This window comes from Chelonia mydas, chromosome 2 (genome assembly GCF_015237465.2).
Source record: "Chelonia mydas isolate rCheMyd1 chromosome 2, rCheMyd1.pri.v2, whole genome shotgun sequence".
NCBI lineage: Eukaryota > Metazoa > Chordata > Testudines > Cheloniidae > Chelonia > Chelonia mydas.
In genome coordinates, this window is record NC_057850.1 from 168,620,375 (window position 1) to 168,640,704 (window position 20,330).

A 20,330-nucleotide genomic window follows, 5' to 3' on the forward strand; every position below is an offset into this window, starting at 1 on the left:
GAGCTCTTAGTCATGTACAGAAAGGGACATGACAGTTCTTCATATTGTTTGTAAATTTAACTTTCGTCAAGCCAAGCATAGAAAATTAATAAGGGGTGGCGAGAACTTCAGAACTGTGACATTTGTAAAAAGCACCATTTGCAACACTGGACTCGAGTTCCCCTCACACAGGGAAATCTCCCAGTAGCAGCAAATGGAGTGACTTGCACAGATGGGAGAGAGTGTAGGCCCTATTGTTTGCAAAGTGCTTTGAATATAAAAAGCACCTCATGAGTGCGGCTATTAATAATTGCATGTTACAATGAATACCAATGTGCCCTGTTCTTAGCGGTTGAATGCTCTCACTGCGGTTTAACACCATAATAGAAACATAATGTGTGTTATGTTCTTGTTAATCTTCAGCTGTACTTTAGGTAAGAGGCAATGTGGTCCAGTGGATAGGGTACTGGACTGAGACCCAGCTCTGCCTCTGTGTGACCTTAAGCAAGTCACGTCCCTCCCCGTGCCTTAGTTTCCCCATCTGTGAAATGGGGATAATGATACTGACTTCCTCGGTAAATCTACTGATGAAAAGAGCTTTATAAGAGCTAGATATTATTATTCCTGGCTGTGCCACTAACCTGCTGTGTGTGATCTTGAACAAGTCAGTGTATCTCTTTGTGTCTTTGTTTCCCTTCTCTTCTTTTAACGTACTTTTCTGTTTTGATCCTAAGCCCTTCAGGACACGGATTGTTGTTTACCATGTGTTTGTAAAGTACCTCGCACAATGGGGGCCTCGAGGCACTACTGTAATACTAATTCTGACAGATGTGAGACCTTAGGAGTGGGGAGACTTCACAGACTATTCTATTGAGATGTGACAGATATTATGGGCACATGCAATATCTTTGAGACTGTTATATCTATAAATGTTAGATGCACCTTTGTGAGCTAGGGATTGTACTCTGATTCCATAGGGGAGGGGTACAGAGCTTCCTACTGGAACTAAAATCAGTGAGAGGTAATTACTGCAAATCCCTAGACAAGTAAACAACTCTGGAGACATGCCACACTGTGGGATGGGGGAGAGCATATACTGAGTTTGACCAGATTCAAGAGGCCCAACAGACAAAGAACAGGGCTTTGCTATAAAGGGCCAGCCTGAACTGACTCATGGACCCTCACCTGATCGACAAACTGACATGAGACTTTGACCAAGAGAGCAAAACCTTGCTAGAAGGGTTTGAAGGACTTTGAAACCTCCATATGGAAGATGGGTTACACCTGGCAAAACTTAGCGTGTGGGTAGACTGTTTATTGTTTTATGAAATGTTTTTTCTTGGTAATACTTTGTCCAAAATAAATGTACTGTGCTTTGTGAAAGTTGGACGCTCACTGATAAGCACTGTCAGAGTTGCCAGCCTTCCATTGTCCTGGACTCTCCAGGAATTAGATTGTCATGTAACAAAACCTCGAGGAATACATCCATCCAAAATTGGCGACCCTAGTCAGAGCCCCTGGGAGCAAGCAGAACTGGATTCAAGTCAGACCTGCTGTGCTAAGCTCAGTAAATTGCAAGGGGGCTGCAACACTGGAGGGAGCAGAGATGCAGTTAACCTGAGAACTGTGCCACTAATAAATACTAACGTAAATTGATGGGTAATAAATGTATAAATCTGCTAAGGTCCCAGTCCTGTAAACAATCATAGAAGAAGTCCTGCTGTGTATAATAGGAGAAACTTTAACGAGTTGAATTTTCTGATTTTTTACTAGACTTACATGGATAACTGATGTTTTGTTCGCTGGCAGTTCTGAAAAATTGGGGGGGGGGGGGGGAGAACTTTGGCTCAGCTAGAACCGAAACTGAATATTTTTTGGAATTTTCAGCAAATTGAAAACATTGTTTTGATTTGAGGCCTTTTTAACTTAAAAGGAAAGGAAAGGCATGGCTGGAGTCATAAAACAGCAGATGGTGTCCCCCTGATACTCAATAGCCCAGTGGATCAGGCACTCAGCTAGGATATGGGAGAACCGGGTTTCAATGTATGCTTTGGAGCAGGAACTTGAACCAAGGTCTTCCCCATGCCCCCTGAGCATTCAAACCACCAGACTATTAGCTAGTTTGGGGGAGGTCTCTCAGTTTCTCCTGTTGAATCTGTTCTATTTATTTGACTGGTCATTGGGAGAGAATGAGACTGACTCCATAGCCTGGTGTTTAGGGTACTCACCTAGGAGGGACAGCTGGGTCCCAGTCCCTGCTCCAGTGACTGCATTCTCATCACTGTTGTTTGAAGCTTAGCACAGAGCATATTGCTCATTAGCAGCTGTTTACATAACGAGTTTGAAATTTGGAGTCAATTCTCTTCAGTATTAGTAGCACCAAAGTCATTAGACTCTCACCCACTCTGGGGTTTCAGATGTCAGCAATCCCTTCTGTGGCATGACTACCAAGGAAGCTCAAGAATACAGCTAAAACTGAAGAGGTAAGACTCGGTAGACAGGCTGCTGGCTTCCATCACCTAGATGAAGAACCCATTCAACAGACCGGTCACAACAGGGCATGAAAAGGAGCAGGTTGCCTAGCCTTCCTCTCTAGAGCACATGCAACCAAGCAGAAAATGGGTTACCCAGCATTCCCCATTCATTTACAGGAGCAAGAGATCATCAAAGGAGTGGTGTCAGAGTGCACAGGATTGCAGAAAGGATACCTCAAAGGGATCAAATAAGTATCCAAACTGAACTTCTGAATCATTTGAAGTTGGCCCTTTTCTGGTCTGTAGCACTTTTTACCATTGTACCTAGGTGCTCTAAACTCTTAAAATTCTCTCTGACAAGGCTGTAACACAAATAATACTACTTCTTCATGGGATGGTTCCTATATTGATTCCAAAGGTGGGTGTGCATGCGCGCCATGCACCAGAGCCAGAATGATTCATATCAATGTCCCTTGACCCGCACGTGCATCGTGCATTGTCCTCATGTCCATACTCAAGGCTATAGGAGGCTGTCTGGGTCAACTCCGCTCCAGTTCCCTTTTACTGCTGCGTGACCTGAGGCAGAACTTCTGTTCCTTCACACTCTTAGTCTCGCTAAGAGAGTGATTTGTCCATTCTTTTTTCCTTGTACACGGTTCTCAATAGTATTTTTTTTCTTTTTTTTTTGTAGAGTAATTCATTAGGTTCACTCTCTTCCGGAGTTTGTCCCCTGTCCCCGGGGATTATGCCACACCAACTTGGCTTCAAAAGATGTGCAAATGCTCCTCTGTGAGCAATGAGCACCAGTGGTGTTTGTACTGCCTCAGCGAAGCCCACATCATCACTTGCTGCACCATCTGCCTCTCATTCCCACCGACACACAGGGAGCTAGGGAACTTCATCTACGCAAGTTCCTCATGTGAGAGGCTATGCGCCTATGTGCGCAATTGGATCCAGGACTGGTGGAACTGCTGGAGCGGTGTCCATCAACACCCATCAGTGCCCCTGTAACTACCTCCTGGGCACTGGTTCCATTGCTACCGCCGAGGTCCAACAAGCCCCACCATGAACATAAGAAGCATGACCATGGGCACAAGGGTAGGTCCCTATCCGAGACTGCCCATAAATGCAGCATTGCTTCCCTGAGCTGAGCCAGGTCAGGTGAGAAGTCATATGTTAACCCAGCTGCTCCAGCTCCCAAAAATCTTAGACGGAGGGCAAGGAGAAGCACAGGCATGATCCACCGGTGCCATCACCAGCCCTGGTCACTGCTCCAGTACCGCTGCCTGCACCATCATCACCGCCTAGCCCCTCTAGTCTGCCACACATGGTCCCCTGCACCCGTCCTTTCCACGCTTTGCCCAAGGTCTTCATTGCCATTGCCGAACATTGTAAGGGATAGGCGCTCTCCTTGCAGCACATCTCCAAATGGATCTCCCATTGCATTCATGAATGCTACGCTCTCCCTAATGTATCCCCACCTCCTGGAGTCACGGCTCACTCCATGTAGGCGCATGTGGCCATGTTGGCCTGCCTTGCCAGCGTACCATAGCAGGACATTTGCCGGGCAGCTACATGGAGCTCTGTCCAAACCTTCACTTCTCACTATGCCATTGACCTGGCAGCAGCAGTGGATGTGGCTATAGGCCGCACCGTACTACAGACTATGACTTCTTATGAGTCCTCACGCCCACCTTCATGCTGATCATTGCTTGCTGCTCACCCACATTTGGAATCCATATAAGGACCATCATTTGAAGAAGAAGAGGAGGTTACTTACCTGTAACTGGAGGTACTTCAAGATGTGTGGTCCCTATTTTGATTCGAATACCCGCCCTCCGTCGCCTCTGCTGTGGACTATACTGCTGAATGGTAAGAAGGATAATGGGGTGGCATCAACCCGCACAATCTCTTATAACCTCAGCTGCAGACACGAGGGTGACACATGACGGACATGCACGTCAAAGTACACTGATACAAATCATTCCGGCATATGGCACGCATGTGCACCCATGTCTGGAATCCAAATAGGGACCACACATCTCAAAGAACCTCCAGTTACAGGTAAGTAACCTCCTCTTATCTCTTATCTAGCACTTTTCATCAGTAGATCTCAAAGCACTTCACAATCTTCAATGTGGTTATCCTCACAACACCACTATGAGGTAGGACAGTGCTGTTATCCCCATTTCACAGAGGAGGAACTGAAGCATAGAGAATCTAAGTGACTTGTCCAAGGGTGTCTCAAGAATTCTTAGATAAAGCAGGGCACTGAACCCTTTTCTCCCAAGGTATAGACTAGCATCCTAAGTACTGCCCCATATGTAGCTCTTTTGCAATCATATGGCATGCCAGTCAAAAGCATAAGTGTTTCCTAGCCATTCTAATAAAAAATAATGACAGAAGAGCCAGTTAGGAACCTTTATATAGCAATTATTATCACAACAAGAGATAGTCCTACATAATTATTTGGTGTGGAAGATTTATTGGAACTGCCATTATAATTACATAAAATACTTGTCAAATCCTTAGCATTACCATTTTTATTAGTGCAATTTTGCACTTCCTTTGCATGGTATTTAAAGCTGTATTTTTTTTTCCCCCTCACATGTCTTCCTGCATTGCAGAGAGTCATCTGTTAAAACTCCAACATCGCTCATTCTGCGATCTTCCTTTGCATTCATGCTAGGCAGAATTCACTGACATGGTTTTCACACAGGCAGGAGCACCTTTTTCTTGTCCAGCCTGTGGCTTTGCTTCCCCTTCCATCTGGACAGCTCTATCATTTTCCCTCCCTGTTTGTGCCAGAAACATACTGCATATCTAACATGTTCAAAGCAGCCAAGCTTGCTATTTTAATACAAGCTCTTATCTCTTATCAAACATAGATCTACAAATAGTGTACTGTGTCCCCCACAGCTAGTCTCTGTTTAGAGATTCTTCATTGTGTGTTGGACAGATGGCACAATCAGTGGGTTGTAGCAGGGCATTATACAAAGGAATTCTTTCTAGCTGCTTCTACCCAGCCTGTTTGAATTCAGTGAGACACAACAGCTGGAACACAATCTTTCAAAGACAACTCTGAACTTTTCTGAAATTTGAAAGTCAAAAGATGCTTAGGAAAAATAACATAAAAAGTAAAGCAAGCACAAAAGGGAAGCAGGGAAGTTCAAGGTTAAGAACTTGGCTTTGGATGAGTTTCCTTGCTCTCAACTGCTTCACATAGATACACACGAATCCCTGTTTCTATGCATTGATGTGAGGGAAACAGTAATGTTCCCCCTTATGTCAAATACTTCATTCGGGTAATCAGTATATCTAGTACTGTATCTACACTGGCCAAGGAAAGTACTTAAGACATTTATATTTTCAGTGAGGGAGAGGTGGAAATGTTTGCTGCTTTGCTTTGTTACCTCTTGATGGACTCTCAAGCTAGGGAGGAGAGAAGTATAGGTCCCAATCTTGGGGATCTGACAACATTGCAAGCTCTGTAAGTACTAATTTTTTTTTTTATGTGAAAGAGTCTTAAATATTCTTTTGTAATATTCAGTTATATAAAGTTGCCATAAAACAGTAAATCTTTTGCTGCTTTTGGCGCCTGTCTCCCACACAAGCCTATTTGTTTCTAATTTTTTAACTGAATCGACTTACATGACACTTTCTTTCGTCTAGTTTGGAGCGTAAGAAAAACTAGTAATTATGTAATTACTGTATGACGCTTCTGTGTTCTAGAAAAAGATATACACAGGTGCCCTTGCACTACATTAATTCTGTGTTTGCTTTGTCTTTTCAACTAGGCAAATTACTTATATTCTGTATAAGCAGAAAGGAGACAGGAAAATCTTACTTAGATTGACTACACTGAAAGACGTGTAACTCCTAAAGCCAAGGGGAGTTTGTCTCATGGAGGGAATCACAGGTGGTGGCTACATTTAATGTATGTATAGGAACTTTGAGAGTCCTTTGCTGTGCCAATCATACCACACTTTTTGGAAGTGTGAAAAAGGCCTTAAGTGTGTCAGAGGGAGAGGCTAATCATACACAGATCTACATCCAGTAATAGATGCACTCAGTTGTCAACCTATATCATTAAATAAGGAAGGAATAAACACTCTATTTTGGAAAGTTTTTCATCATTTAACAGAACAGAATAAGTTCTTCTCAATTTGCCAATCAAGTTTTATGAACTAATCAAAAGTTATAGGACTGTCAATAATACAGATATTGTACACGCTGCTCCTAAGTACCTATTTAATGATTCAAAGCTACTGTTGCTATTTTAACTCGAAATTCACTTGTACTTGTAACCACAGCCAGCTTCTGTTGGCTCTTTTCTCTGAAGCAGCAAGCTGTGACGTAACAGCAATTTTTAAAATGATTCCCCTGACAAACAGAATAACTCCTGTCAGAGAAAACTGTATCTAGATGTAACCACACCACCATCCTAAGTTGAGCATTTTTTTATACCAACCACTGCATTTCAGGGAAACAAATTCCAGACTGAGACTATCTTCCCATTCTTCTTCTCCCCATTCACTCTCTTCATTTGTTTTCACCTTAGCTCGTTCCATCCCTCCAACTTGTTCTCCATGCACTTACACTGGTGCCTCTCCATTCCTTTCATTCTGATTTGGTTTTACTTTTTCAATCTCCCTGGTCTTCACCAGTAATTACTATGACAAACATTGCAGTGCTCTTTAATAATTATGCATACTATTTCCGCACTAATGTGGTGTTCCTATACCATGTATGGGAATGGATATTTCACCCATGCAGTTTGTCATGGTAGCAGAGTCTACCCACCTAGGCAATGAGAGAGTAACCTTCCTGGTAACTATCACCATCTGACTCGTAAGGGTTATTAAGAGACAATGCCAGTGCAAGTGTCTTTAATGGCACTAACCCAAACCAGTATGAACAAGAGAGAGTGAGAGACCTTCATAGACAGGAAGAACTGGACTTGAGAGGAAAGCCTATCCAACTTTAGCTTGTAGTGAAGTGTAAGATTAAATATGCCTGTAGGTTGTCTGATATTTTAATGTCTCCCTTTTTTAATTTTTTTTCCTTGTAATGCCTTGTTCCAAGTGCTAAGTAAAAATACTTTGTTCTAAGAAGGGTGTTGGTGAGTATCACAGCTCTCAGCTTCCAAAAGGGAGGAAATGCAGGTGTTGAAAACCCAGTCAGGCCTAAAGGCTGATGAGTGGTTGGTATACACCAGATAGTGTACCTGGGTCCCAGTTTAAGAGGGGAAGAATCGTGAGGGCAAGAGGATGAACACTTGAGCGCTCAAAGACCAGTGATGGGGCAAGGGTGCAGCTAGTCCTGTGGCTGTGAAAGGAAGTGTTCCATCAAGTCTCACAAACTACCTTTCTTTTAAAATTAGTTCCTGGGAGGATAGTCTGAGATTTGCAGAAGTGGCACCCCTCCCTCTGTATTCTCCAGCGCACATCACTCCAATGCACTGAAACACTCTCACTTTAACTTAGGATGGCATCTACCCGTACTCTTTATCTTACCTTGGGCAAAAACTCCTTGTCGGCCCCAACCCCCAAGGGCTCCCTGTCGCCCCTCTCTTGGCTGGCTTGCCCACGCAGGCACTCACTGCAGCTCTACACACTGTAACAGGTCTGGAAGCTGTTGCTGAGTGAGTCCTGCAGGCAGAGCAGGGCAGGAGTGGTGGGGAGACAGGCTGTTGGAAGTGGGGTGAGGTAGGCTAGGCTTCCAGGGTAGAGGGAGCCTGGTGCAGGAGCCAGCCCCATGGCAGTGGCAAGGAGTAGCAGCTCTGGCCCAGCCCCTGCCATTCACATTTGGCCCCATGGTCCCTCTGTCACAGAGGGATTGCAGAGCCAAACCTGAGTGATGCTGAGACCCCTGTGCAGCAGGTCTCAACATCACTCCCTCCATTTTGGCCCCACTCCCACCTCATCATGACGGAGGGTCATGGGACCAAACCTGAGTGGTCAGTGGGGCAGCCAGCACTGCTCCTCCTCACCACTGCTGTCGGGCCAGCTCCTGCATCAATACCTGAACCAGATCAGTCAGAGCTCAGATGCTCCCCGCCAAAGAATCGGGCCCTAGACATGTGCCTAGGTTGCCTGCACCTTAAACCAGCCCTTCCAATGGTATGCACCCTGTGTAATGTGCGTATGGCTGTGGGTATGACTGCATTGCTCAGTCCCATACATATTCAGAGATCTCTGTGATTTCCATGGGACCCATTAGTGAGTTTCTACTGGGCATGGCTTGCAATTTAATGATATCCAGGGTCTGTTCTACACTGAAAAATTAGCTTGACCTAACTGTGTCACTCAGGGCTGTGAAAAACATACACCCCAAAACACTGTAGCTAGGTCAACCTAGCCCCCAGTGTAGATGCGGCTAGGTTGAAGAATATATCTGAGGGGTGGATTAACTAAAGTGATGGAAAAAACGTCTGCACTACAGTGCTAAAGCTGCAGCACCATAGGTGTTCCACTGTAGCATCAGTAGTGTAAATAAGCCCCAACATCCTGTTTTCTGCCAGTTATACTAGTATGGTTAACTGCTGTTGTTATAACAATGTAACTCCCCATGTGGACACTCTGTTCTGGTATGAGTGTGGTTTTGGATTTAGCTTAACCCCCTTCCCAAGTGACATAAACCAAACTGAAAAAGGCACCTCTTACACTGAAATAAGGGGGGAAGTTATACCAGTATGCCTTTCCGAGGTAGACAAGTCCTTTAAAGAAAAAAGTGTTTAATTAAATAAATGCTAGAATTAAAAGGGTGGAACTGGAACAGTGGTTCTCTTTGTTATGGCTTTTGATATTAAATTCTCCACCTGAGGCTGCTTGGAAGGCAGTTTGAGATTGTGGCAAAAGCACAATATTTGTGCTTAAACGATCAGCAATGAAATAGTTGCACTGATATTTAAATTGTCACCTTCAGGTTTGATAGTTAACAAGGTGCTGTGATGAATACAGCATTTTGAATCTCTCATAGCTGTTGGTTTTTCAGGCTGCACAGGTAACATTGCTTTGGCTTACATTTATGATCAGAGCTAGAAAAAATTATTTTGAGAGAGTGAGATTCTTTACAGTTCTGCAGCAAGAGTTGGGGTCCATGCAATATAAATGGCCCTAACCTATGTTTTAACAAAACTGGTGCATCGTTTCCTATTTGCGAAATGCTGGCTTTCTGTGAATTTGTTAAGCTACAGCTCTTTGAGGGAAGGGAATCCAAATCCAAAAATATCTCCTTATCTCTGGGATAACTCCAGCCTGCAGTATGGCAACAAGCCAATGGTCATTATGTTCTCCCATTTCTCCCTTCAGTATTTTAATTATTTCCAGCACTTAGAATTGCCTTCCCAGTCAATATTTACATTTCTATAAATATTGCTTTGTAGATAAGTGCTTTATCAAAAGAAGCTGAATCTGCCCTTCACCCTCCCCCAGTGACGGTAGTAAATAGAACACACTGTTCTTCTCAGGTTCATGCTGCAGAATTTTTTTAATGTATCCTGCATAGACATTGCTCCTCCAAGACAATACAAAGTGTTGCTAATAAAGCAGCTGGCCAGCTGTGGAAGAACTTGTGCGTGTGGAGGGAGGGCTTTTTTTCAGATGTTCCTGCCAGCGACTGCAGAATTATGATAAAACTGTTTTGCTGAAAGTTAAAGATATGTGCATGTGAGAGTGAGCACAACAGCTTGGATTGCCTTCTGCTTCCTTCTCTGTTTGTTTAGTGCATGATTTCCCAGCCTTCCTACTTAATTTAATAACTCTGCTTTCATTTCTATGCTGTTAACCTGCCTTGCGACTCATGGTGGTTGCACTTCAAGGAGCCTGCTAATGCTACACCAAATTCGCTTGTTTGTGCATTTACACCTTCCTTTCCCTGTTACTGATTCCCACAAGCCCTTGAATTGCTCTAGATAAACAAGGAAGTGTTGGCAAGGAGGTGTTAGCAGAGTTGGAAATAAGTGGAAAAGACACTGCTAGTCGGTGCTTACAGGGATTAAACCAATAGGACTCTATAGAAACTTAGTCACCCTTTATATTAGGATTCCATTTATATATAGTTCATAAAGAGTTAATAATCTATTAAATAAATGTTGGTGATGCTTTGGGGGTTCATCCAGACCAGTAAAGGATTGCATCAACATCTGCCATGTAACCCTGGGTGCTTTGTGCCATGCAACTTTGGCTCAGAGCCCTGACACCAGCAGCTTGCTCCTCACCCTCACCCTGGCTTCCACCAGCTTGGTTACTCCATGCCAGGTGACACCAGCAGCCCCTCCGTCCTAAGTCTCACTAAAAGTCTCCTCTCTAGTGCACAGCCCCTCACACTGTAACACTCACAAAAGTTCACTGCTCCTTTCAAGAGTCAGAGCGCAGGATTTTACTCTTTGGTTTACTCTGCACTGAGATGGATGTGTAGTAAAACAAGATTATGTTTATTACCAAAGAACTGAGATTTAAGTGATACCAAGCAGAAGGAATTGGGGTAGAAATGGTTACAAACATGCAAAAGTAAAAATAGGTTTCTAAGGCTAACACCAAACTTAACAAACTAGGGTCTTTTGTTCAAAATAGTTTTTTCACCACAGTTATTCTCCCAGCATTGTTGGCCAGTCCTTAGCCAGGATCTAACATGCAGCTCCTAGCACTTGGTTTCTTTGTCCCTTCAGGTTCAGGATGCCAAAATGGCTTTCTCTGCCTATATTCTCCACATTTCTTTGTTTTCAAAGTCAGGAAAATCTCCTGAGGGCTCAGCTTTCTGTGTCCATCAGGGAGCTGATGTCATGTTAATTTTGCAGTCTCCTCCCCCTATCATGATAGTTGAGTGGCTATCTCCTCCACTCGCAAGGTCGAGGGCTTTGTTTACCTCTTATATAAATGTACTTCCATTGTCTGTCTTTGCTCAATTTACACTGGAGACCACATTTGTCTAGGGTGGGGTGATTCAAGCCCTGCCTGCCAAACACATTTCAAGGGCATACTTCTAGTGCATATTTATAATTTCTCATATATCACTCATAAATACACCATGTAAATGACCAGCTTGTTACAGTTAGCGTAAGATACCTCTCGTGATAACAGTGAAATGGGGTACACTGAGCTGATCAGGCCAGCTGAGGCTCACTGCAAGATACCAGGAGGCCCTTTCTCTCTGGCATTGGAGTACTCTTAGAGTCACAATGATTAAAGATTGTTAGAGTCCAGGAGGTCAGTGAGTTGCTTGCTACGATTTATTACACATTCTCCTGGTAATTATGGTAATTATAGGCCTGTCAGTCTGACAGTGATCCTGGGCAAGATAATCAACTTGATTAACAAAAAATTAAAGGAGTATAATATAATTAATGCCAATCAACATGAGTTAATGGAACATAAATCCTCTCAAACTAACTTAATATCTTTTTTTAATGAGGTTAAAAGTTTGGTTGATAAAGGTAATAGTGTTGATGTAATAGATTTATTCTTCTGTAAGGCATTTGACTTTAGATTAAAAAACTAGGAAGATATAAAGTTAACATGGCACACATTAAGAGTTGCTGGAATACTCTGTCCAGTTCTGGTGACAACAAATTCAAGAAGGATGTTGAATAACTGAAGAGGGCTCAGAAAAGAGCTATGAGAATGATTAAAGGATTAGAAAACATGGTTGAGATTGAGCTCCTTGAATCTATCACTGTATTTATCTTAACAAAAAGAAGGTTACAGATGACATGATTACAGTCTATAAGTACCTATATGGGGAGCAAATATTTGATAATGGTCTCTTCCTCCTCGCAAACAAAAGCATAACACAATCCAATGGATGAAAGTTAAAGCTAGACAAATTCAGACTAAAAATAAGGCATGTTTTTAATAGTGAGGGTAATTAACCTTTGGAAAAAATTACCAAAGGCCCTGGTGGATTCTCCATCACTGGCAATTTTTAAGTCAGATTGGATATTTTTTCTAAAAGATATGTTGTAGGAATTATGTTGTGGAAGTTCTTTGGCCTCTTATACAGGAGGTCAGACTAGATGATCACAATGGTCCCTTCTGGCCTTGGAATCTATGAATCTCCTGATATGCTTATAACCATCTACAACACTTTGCCTTATCTCCACAGCCCAATCTATTCTTCTTCTATGTACAGGTTTAGATGTGTATGTTTTGGTGGCATAACACTTATTTTTGCATTTATATTTGTAGTAGTATGTGTACATATACAATGTAAGTACTTACAATTTGCAAGAAAACTGGGTGAAGCAGTGGACAATAGATAACGAGGGAGAAAGGTGCCTGTCCAGGGACTTGCCTGAAGACTGTGTGAGATTCTCATTCTAAAATAGGCAAGGTCAACCCCAGACTGGGGGTATAGTGCTGACCTCTGTAGGCTTCTCCCACGGCCATACCAGTGCTTACAGGCTTCTGCTTGGCCTTCTTGCTCTGGCCCGGAATCTCTTACTCTGTGTGTTCTGCCTCCAGCCCTGCCCTATGTTCCCCTTCCCCAAACAGCAAAACCCTTCCTCTTAGTCAATCCAAAACTCCTGAGCAGATTCATAACTCCTTTTGTCTTAAGTAGGGGAGGGGGACAGTTCCATTCATTGAGAGGCCTGTTCACACTCAATCTCAAAGAATTTGAGATTGATGCAGTCACCAGTACCTCGTAGCATAACAGAACAATTTTGGCTCCCCTTTGTCATTTATGCAAGTGAGAGCTAAACTGGTGTAGACTGGCTGGCCTTCGTTGCTAGACTCTGAGCTCCACAGCAGGCACTGTTGTTTGTCTGCTCCCACGGCTAGGTCTGCGGTAGCACTTATGTTGTTCAGGGTTGTGGAAAAAACACCCCCTTGAACAATGTAAGTTATACCGACCTAAGCACCAGTGTAAGCAGCACTATGTCGGCAGGAGAGCATCTCCCACCGTCATAGCTAAGGCCGCTCGTGGGCTGGAGTAGTTAAGATGACGGGAGAGCTTTCTCCCATCAGCTTAGAGCAGTTAAGTTTCAGATCTTACAGCGGTGGCGCTGCATTACTCCAGCTGCAAACTCTCTAGAGTTGCCTCTATGTTGGTTTCCCTGTGAGCCTGTGGAATGTAGCCAGTTGACTCGTCAACTGTCAGAAGGATTATGTTAGCACTTTACATCATCTCCATTTCTGCAGTCTTTCAAAACAAACTCCCCTTAGCACTCCCCTACATGCACCTTTTGATATTGTCATACTGAAGACATATGGTGTAAACTCTGCAGTTTGGAGGGATTAAATCTGATGTGGCATTTGAAATCAGTAGCACAGGCAGTGTGTCATCTGGCACCTTTGCATAATCTCTAATGGCAACAAGTTCTGTGTTTGTTGACTAACATTTTCTTACTATAATTAATCAGAGTTTTTCAAAATATTTTATTAAGAATTAGTGCAACTTTGAGACTGAAAAATGAGCGCTCAAGTGGCATTTCCATGCTACCAATGATAAAACATTTACATCTAGATTTTTTTATTGGCTGTAAATCAGCACATTCACTTGAGTGTTTATTATAAATTTAGGAGGTCACTTCTGCAAAAGCCAAGATAATGTGGACTTTCTCTGCTACTTTGATTTGTTAGAACAGAAGGCCAATTAATTGCCCATGCTTAATAGCAGGCCTGTTTAGAATCCCCTCTGTTCAGAAATCAGTGTTGTGTATTGGTTGAATGACTGCTCAGGCTGCCAACTTTGTTAAAGCCATTTCTGGGTTAAAAGGAATAATATGGTCTGAAATCTGGGGGTAAAACTGAAGGATTGTTACATAATTTATATATAAAATTGGGATTTCCCCTCTGTTCTTCACAACTTCTCTTTGGTCCCCATTCTCTTTGTCTTTCTTTTCTGTTTCTCCTGTTCTCACATTAATTCTTGTCTTCCATCTGTTGTATGCCTGTTTACATTTTTCCCCATCCAGAATATAAAGGGGATGTGAGGATCAAAAACAGAAAATTTAAGATGACTAGATCGTTGTAGTTTAGCCACATGATTGTTTGTTCCTTCATCATTTTCAGCATTGCAGGAGAGTAATGAACACAATTTGCATGATGTCCCGCTCCACCTGCCTAGGGAGATCTGGAGCTACACTCCCCAAGTGATCATTATGTAAATGAAGTAATTTGGGACACAGAAAATTAGTCCAGGTGGCTACTTTATTTTTTTATTTTTTTTTAAGTTGAACTTCAATGCTGGCAAAATGCACCAGATTGACAGCCCTGGAGACTGAACATGTGTATCTATTTCCAGAGTAGCTACAGGATGGGCAATTAATATCAGCTACCCCCGTGCCTGCAGGCACTCTTGTGTTCTCATCCTACACAACACTGCAATGTTATTTGTACAGAATATGCCTTGTACGGCATCATTTGAAAACTAATAACACACTGGTCAACAATCAATGTGAAATATATGTGATACTGATGTGCACGGAATTATGGGTACTCACTGATATTATGATTTAAAGTCTGTGTATTTAAGCCTGACATGTCGGGTCGTTGATAAACACGTTTTTCTCTGAAAAGAGGAAAGAAAAGGTATTTAAGCCTGACATGTCGGGTCGTTGATAAACACGTTTTTCTCTGAAAAGAGGAAAGAAGCCAACACCTCAAACCAGGTGTAGTCAAATTCAATGAGCTTAAAGGTTGTAGGAGGAAGATATTTACATTGTAAAGTTTTACATTTACTCTGTCTTGGTGACTTTTGGCCCTGCTAAATACTTCTGACAGCTCTTAGTACTTGCAATATTACTTGCACATCATGAACAATTATACTCTGTGTCGAGTTTTGGATAAGCTAATGACAAGTTAGATGATATATGAGCTCATTTGCACATGCATAAAAATATCCCAGATAAAGAGTGAAGTGCAGAAAAGTTTCCTGTTACTTCATGGTAACTTATGCTTTTTCATGACATTGGTGTCATGAGACTAAATTGTCTTATTCTGCAGTAACAAGAAACCTTCCAATAAGCCTCTGCAATGTCCTTTTTCTTGAGAAGAGAATTAAAAATTGTAAGCATGTCATTTAAAACAAAAAACTCGAACACAGTGTCCTTCTTTTCTTCTGTCTAGCTGCTAAATATTTACATGTGTATAGACAGGTGTGAGTGTGTGTATATACATATATAATACACACGTGTGTGTGTGTGTGTGTGTCTTGGTAGCTAAGGAAATATTACTGTATGCTATTATGCTGTGTTCAGATGGGTTTTCAGTAGAGGTCTGAGTCCTACAATAACTTCCAAAGCAAGTTAGACAACACTGTAAAGAAACTATTTCCTATACTATAAAGCTAAGGAAGGAGTATTTTTCATCTCATGGTGAAATGGTTGCAGGGGGGAGGGAGAGAGGGAGGAAAGGACATATCAAACAGCCTACACATACACTTGCAGAAACATGGCATCAGATTGCGGAAACACAGAGAAATAACAGATTTGTTGTGCGGACACAAGATTTGGACAGAAACTTGGTATTAAAGGGCAAGTCTTTGAGACTTGACAGGTCAGTAATTCAATCCTAGGTAGCCTTACTTGAGAGAGTTTTATAGCAGGAGTGCACTCTATATTAATAATGTCCAAAGACATAGCTGTCCCTCCAGTGCAGCAGCCTCCCAAGAAAACATTAATCATATTTTCCTGAGGCAGCTGAATTGATTTCTTGGGAGAAATATTTCCTTGCCTACTCCCTAGCCATTTCTTAACCGGTCACCAAGTTACAGGGATCTGAGCCCAGTCAACAACTAATTATTGCCTATTGAGTGGGTGCAGGTTTTGCTTCAGGTTCTCATGCAGGTTATTTACCATTTACTGGGGCACAAAACCTGCCTTAGCTGTTACGCATGTCTGTGTAATATTGGCTTGTGTATCTCTGTACAGGACTTATATATCACTCTCAACCATGGTAAGCTTCTTTGTTGTTTTTTCCTCAGTCAGATCCTTGGTAAACTCAGAAGCTTGGATTCCATAAGTAGTGGTATACATGTTTACTATGATAATGACATTTTACATTTATCTATCTTAGGCTTTTGATGGAGTGTCTCTTGCAGTGGTATCTAGCAAGGTATACAGCACCTTTTAAGAATGTGTGACACAGTTGTACAGCTTTGGATCAATTAATTTTTATTCATACAGTGCTCATCAATATGTATCTGGGTACAGAACTTAAGGTTGTTAAAATAATTTTGGAGGCCAAGAGAGAAGCCAACATGGCGGGGAGGGCGGGGAAACAGGTGAAAGAAAGAGAACCCAAAATGGTCAGATGTGAATTTGAAAAGCCTCAGAAGACCTCTGTTATATAGGTAGTATTCTACCCATTTTACCAACTCAGAAACCAAGGCAAAAAAGCTGAAGGCCTAAATAACTAACTTTCAGAGGTTCTGAGCACCCATATTTCTAATCAACTTAGGCCCTATCTCAGTAAAGCAATTAAGCATTTGTGACGCATGACCAGAAAGGGTTAAGCATCCTGCAGGATGAATGACTCAAATTCAACCCTTAAAGACATAGGGGGAGATAATGTTTGTGTTTTTGTGTATTTACATATATGTTGGTAGTGGTCAACAATGTAATCAAACAGTCCCTGTCTATGCTGTATTAATTCAGAGATCAAAAGAACATCTTAACATTTAAATGAACTGTAAACAAGTACTCCTTTTCTTTTTGCGGATACAGACTAACAGGGCTGCTACTCTGAAACCTGTAAACATAGGATGTGCTGTATTAATCTCTCTTCGAAATGTATAGCAAATCATCTGCGAATGGTGGAAAAACAGGCAACTGCCTTACGTTAATCTGTGTGAATAATTTAGAAAGTAGACTTACTTCAAAGTCACCCTGATTGCCTATTGTTTACCCAGGACTGTATGGTCAAGTAGATTCTAGAACATTGTACAAACGACCCTGGGGTCCTGATCCTGTCAGGCTTTCAGCAAAAGACTTGTGTTAGCAGCACTTATTATTGTTATCATGGTGTTGAAGCTCACTAAGCCTCTTCTAAACTTCTGCTAGCTGTGACTATCTCGATTTTTAGCTACCCAGCAGGTATGTGTGAGGCTGCTAGAATGGATAATCACCAGTTTCAGTTGCTTTCCCACAGGGATTGAATATTTTACTTTCACTAGAAACATAAAGTATCAGAGGGGTAGCCTGGATCTGTAAAAGCGGCAAAGAGTCCTGTGGCACCTCATAGACTAACAGATGTATTGGAGCATAAGCTTTCATGGGTGAATACCCACTTCATCAGATGCATGTAGTGGAAATTTCCAGAGGCAGGTATAAATATGCAGGCAAGAATCAGGCTAGGGATAATGAGGTTAGTTCAATCAGGGAGGATGAGGCCCTCTTCTAGCAGCTGAGGTGTGAACACGAAGGGAGGAGAAACTGCTTTTGTAGTTGACTAGCCATTCACAGTCTTTGTTTAATCCTGAGCTGATGGTGTCAAATTTGCAAATGAACTGAAGCTCCACAGTTTCTCTTTGAAGTCTGGTCCTGAAGTTTTTTGCTGCAGGATGGCTACCTTTAAATCTGCTATTGTGTGTCCAGGGAGATTGAAGTGTTCTCCTACAGGTTTTTGTATATTGCCATTCCTAATATCTGATTTGTGTCCTTTTATCCTTTTACGTAGGGACTGTCCAGTTTGGCTGATGTACATAGCAGAGGGGCATTGCTGACACATGATGGCATATTTACATTGGTGGACGTGCAGGTGAATGAACCGGTGGTGGTGTGGCTGATCTGGTTAGGTCCTGTGATGGTGTCGCTGGTGTAGATATGTAGGCAGAGTTGGCATCGAGGTTTGTTGCATAGATTGGTTCCTGATTTAGAGTTACTGTGGTGTGGTATGTAGTTGCTGGTGAGAATATGCTTCAGGTTGGCGGGTTGTCTGTGGGCGAGGGCTGGCCTGTGAAAGTGGCCTCCCAAGGCCTCCAAAAGTGAGAGATTGTTATCCAGGATGGGTTATAGATCACTGATGATGCGTTGGAGAGGTTTTAGCTGAGCACTGTATGTGATGGCCAGTGGAGTTCTGTTGGTTTCTTTCTTGGGTTTGTCTTGCAGAGTGGGGATTTCCCCACCCCTCTCCCTGGGGGGCAGCTTTAACATCCCCCAGAAGCTCTGTCAATGGTGACTGTCCCAGAGATGTGCTGAATCAGTGCTCCTTCAGTCCAACCAGGCTCCTCAGGAGAGAGCTGTAGGCGGCTTGCAGCACTGTGCTCCCATTCCTGGGGGACGTTCCACTCCCACAGGCTCGTGGCCCAGGTTCTGTCAGCAGCACGTGGGCAGTGAATCAGACAAGGTCTTGTCTCTTCCAGAAGTGTAAATTGGACAGTGCAGGGTAGAGCAGCTTCTATTGCGACAAGATTAAATGTTGATATTCCGATGCACTGGATTAGATCATGTTTGCTTCCAGAGTGACGGCATGTAGCATAGAATGTGACAGAGCTAATGGAATGTAGCACAGCTTATCACAACTTTAAAGACAATGTATGTTTTTTGGTTGGCCCTGGTAGGAGCCATAAGGGATCTGGTCTTTTCCACTGCTTTGAAGCTCCACGTTTCCACCTCCACTCTGCTGCTCCAGGATGATTTGGGATGAAATTCCTGTATTCTTCCTTAATTGGCCCAGGGTGGGGCTACTGAGCAGTGATGTGAAATGCATCCTGTCCCCGATGACCAGTTATGTCACCTTCCTCAGCATTCACCCAATTCTGCATGGCCTGGGGAGCAAGAAACTGGAAACCAAGAAGCCATCCTTGATCTTATACATGGAGTTTGTCATGTCTCTGGTGCTAGCCCTGTGGGAAATTGATTTCTGTGCTAGTTTCTCATGAGAGAAGGATTTGAGGTTGAGTAGAAATTTAGCAAGCATAAGGGCTTGTCTACAAGGGCTTTATCGGTTATACTGGTGTAATTATAGCAGTATAACTCCCCGTTTGGACACACTTATTCCAGTATAAGAGTGGCATTTTTTGGTTTAGCTTAAATCCCTTCCAAAACAGCATAGGTAAACTGAAAAATGGTACTCTTGCAGTGGAATAAGTATCCAGATGAGGGTTATAGCAGTAAAACTACATAGGTTTAAATTCACACCTTACAGTGTGCTGGTGTAGACGAGCCCTTAATAATGTGAAATGCTTATATCAGTTTTTGTCTCCAACTTGTAGAGATGTTTTCTCTTTCAGTTTTAATTGGTTATTTATAATGTGCTCATCACTAGTGCATGAGAACACTTTATGGAATTACAAGATATGTAAACCATACACGAATCCTGAAGAATCTTTGGTACTCTTTGTTCTCAATCCCACATCTCCATGAGCACATTAAAGGATTGATTTCCACAAGGTAAAATGTTTATGGAAACCTCACAGCTGAAAGGGCCATCATCTGGTAACTTGTATCCTGATCACACTGGGAAGAAATTGTTTGTTCATAAATCAGAATAAAAACAAGGCAGCGACTGGCCAGGTGCTGGCTATGGTCCATTACTTACAATCCTTCACAAAGAGTGATGGACTAATTCAAAAATATGAAGCAGGAAAATTCCTTTAGTATGCATAAGCTAAGTGGATCACACTGCTGTTAGCAGCAATCTCTCTTTAGTATGCTGAAGAACGTGTTAACCTTTCAGGAGACCCTTTTTCACTGTGGGGTCTTGGCCCAAAATTCTTTATACAAACAAAAGACCTTACCAGCAATGTATGTTCAATCATATCAAGATCAGGCAGGCATACTCTACTACTCATCTCATGTTATTTCGGTGCCAGTCAGCCATCTGGGCCACATTCAGCGCCATCATAATTTGAGCCTCAGCCTCCACAGCATATTTTCAGTCCCAAGGCATAAATGCAGTGGTCATTTTGCTCCAGAGTATTAAAGTGGCAAAA

At 42.5% G+C, this 20,330-nt stretch overlaps 1 protein-coding gene across 10 annotated transcripts in view; it reads left to right on the top strand.

Moving 5' to 3' along the window:
* Positions 1-20,330, top strand: part of TPK1 (thiamin pyrophosphokinase 1) — a 491,137-nt gene that overhangs the window by 406,119 nt on the left and 64,688 nt on the right. The window lies entirely within an intron of this gene.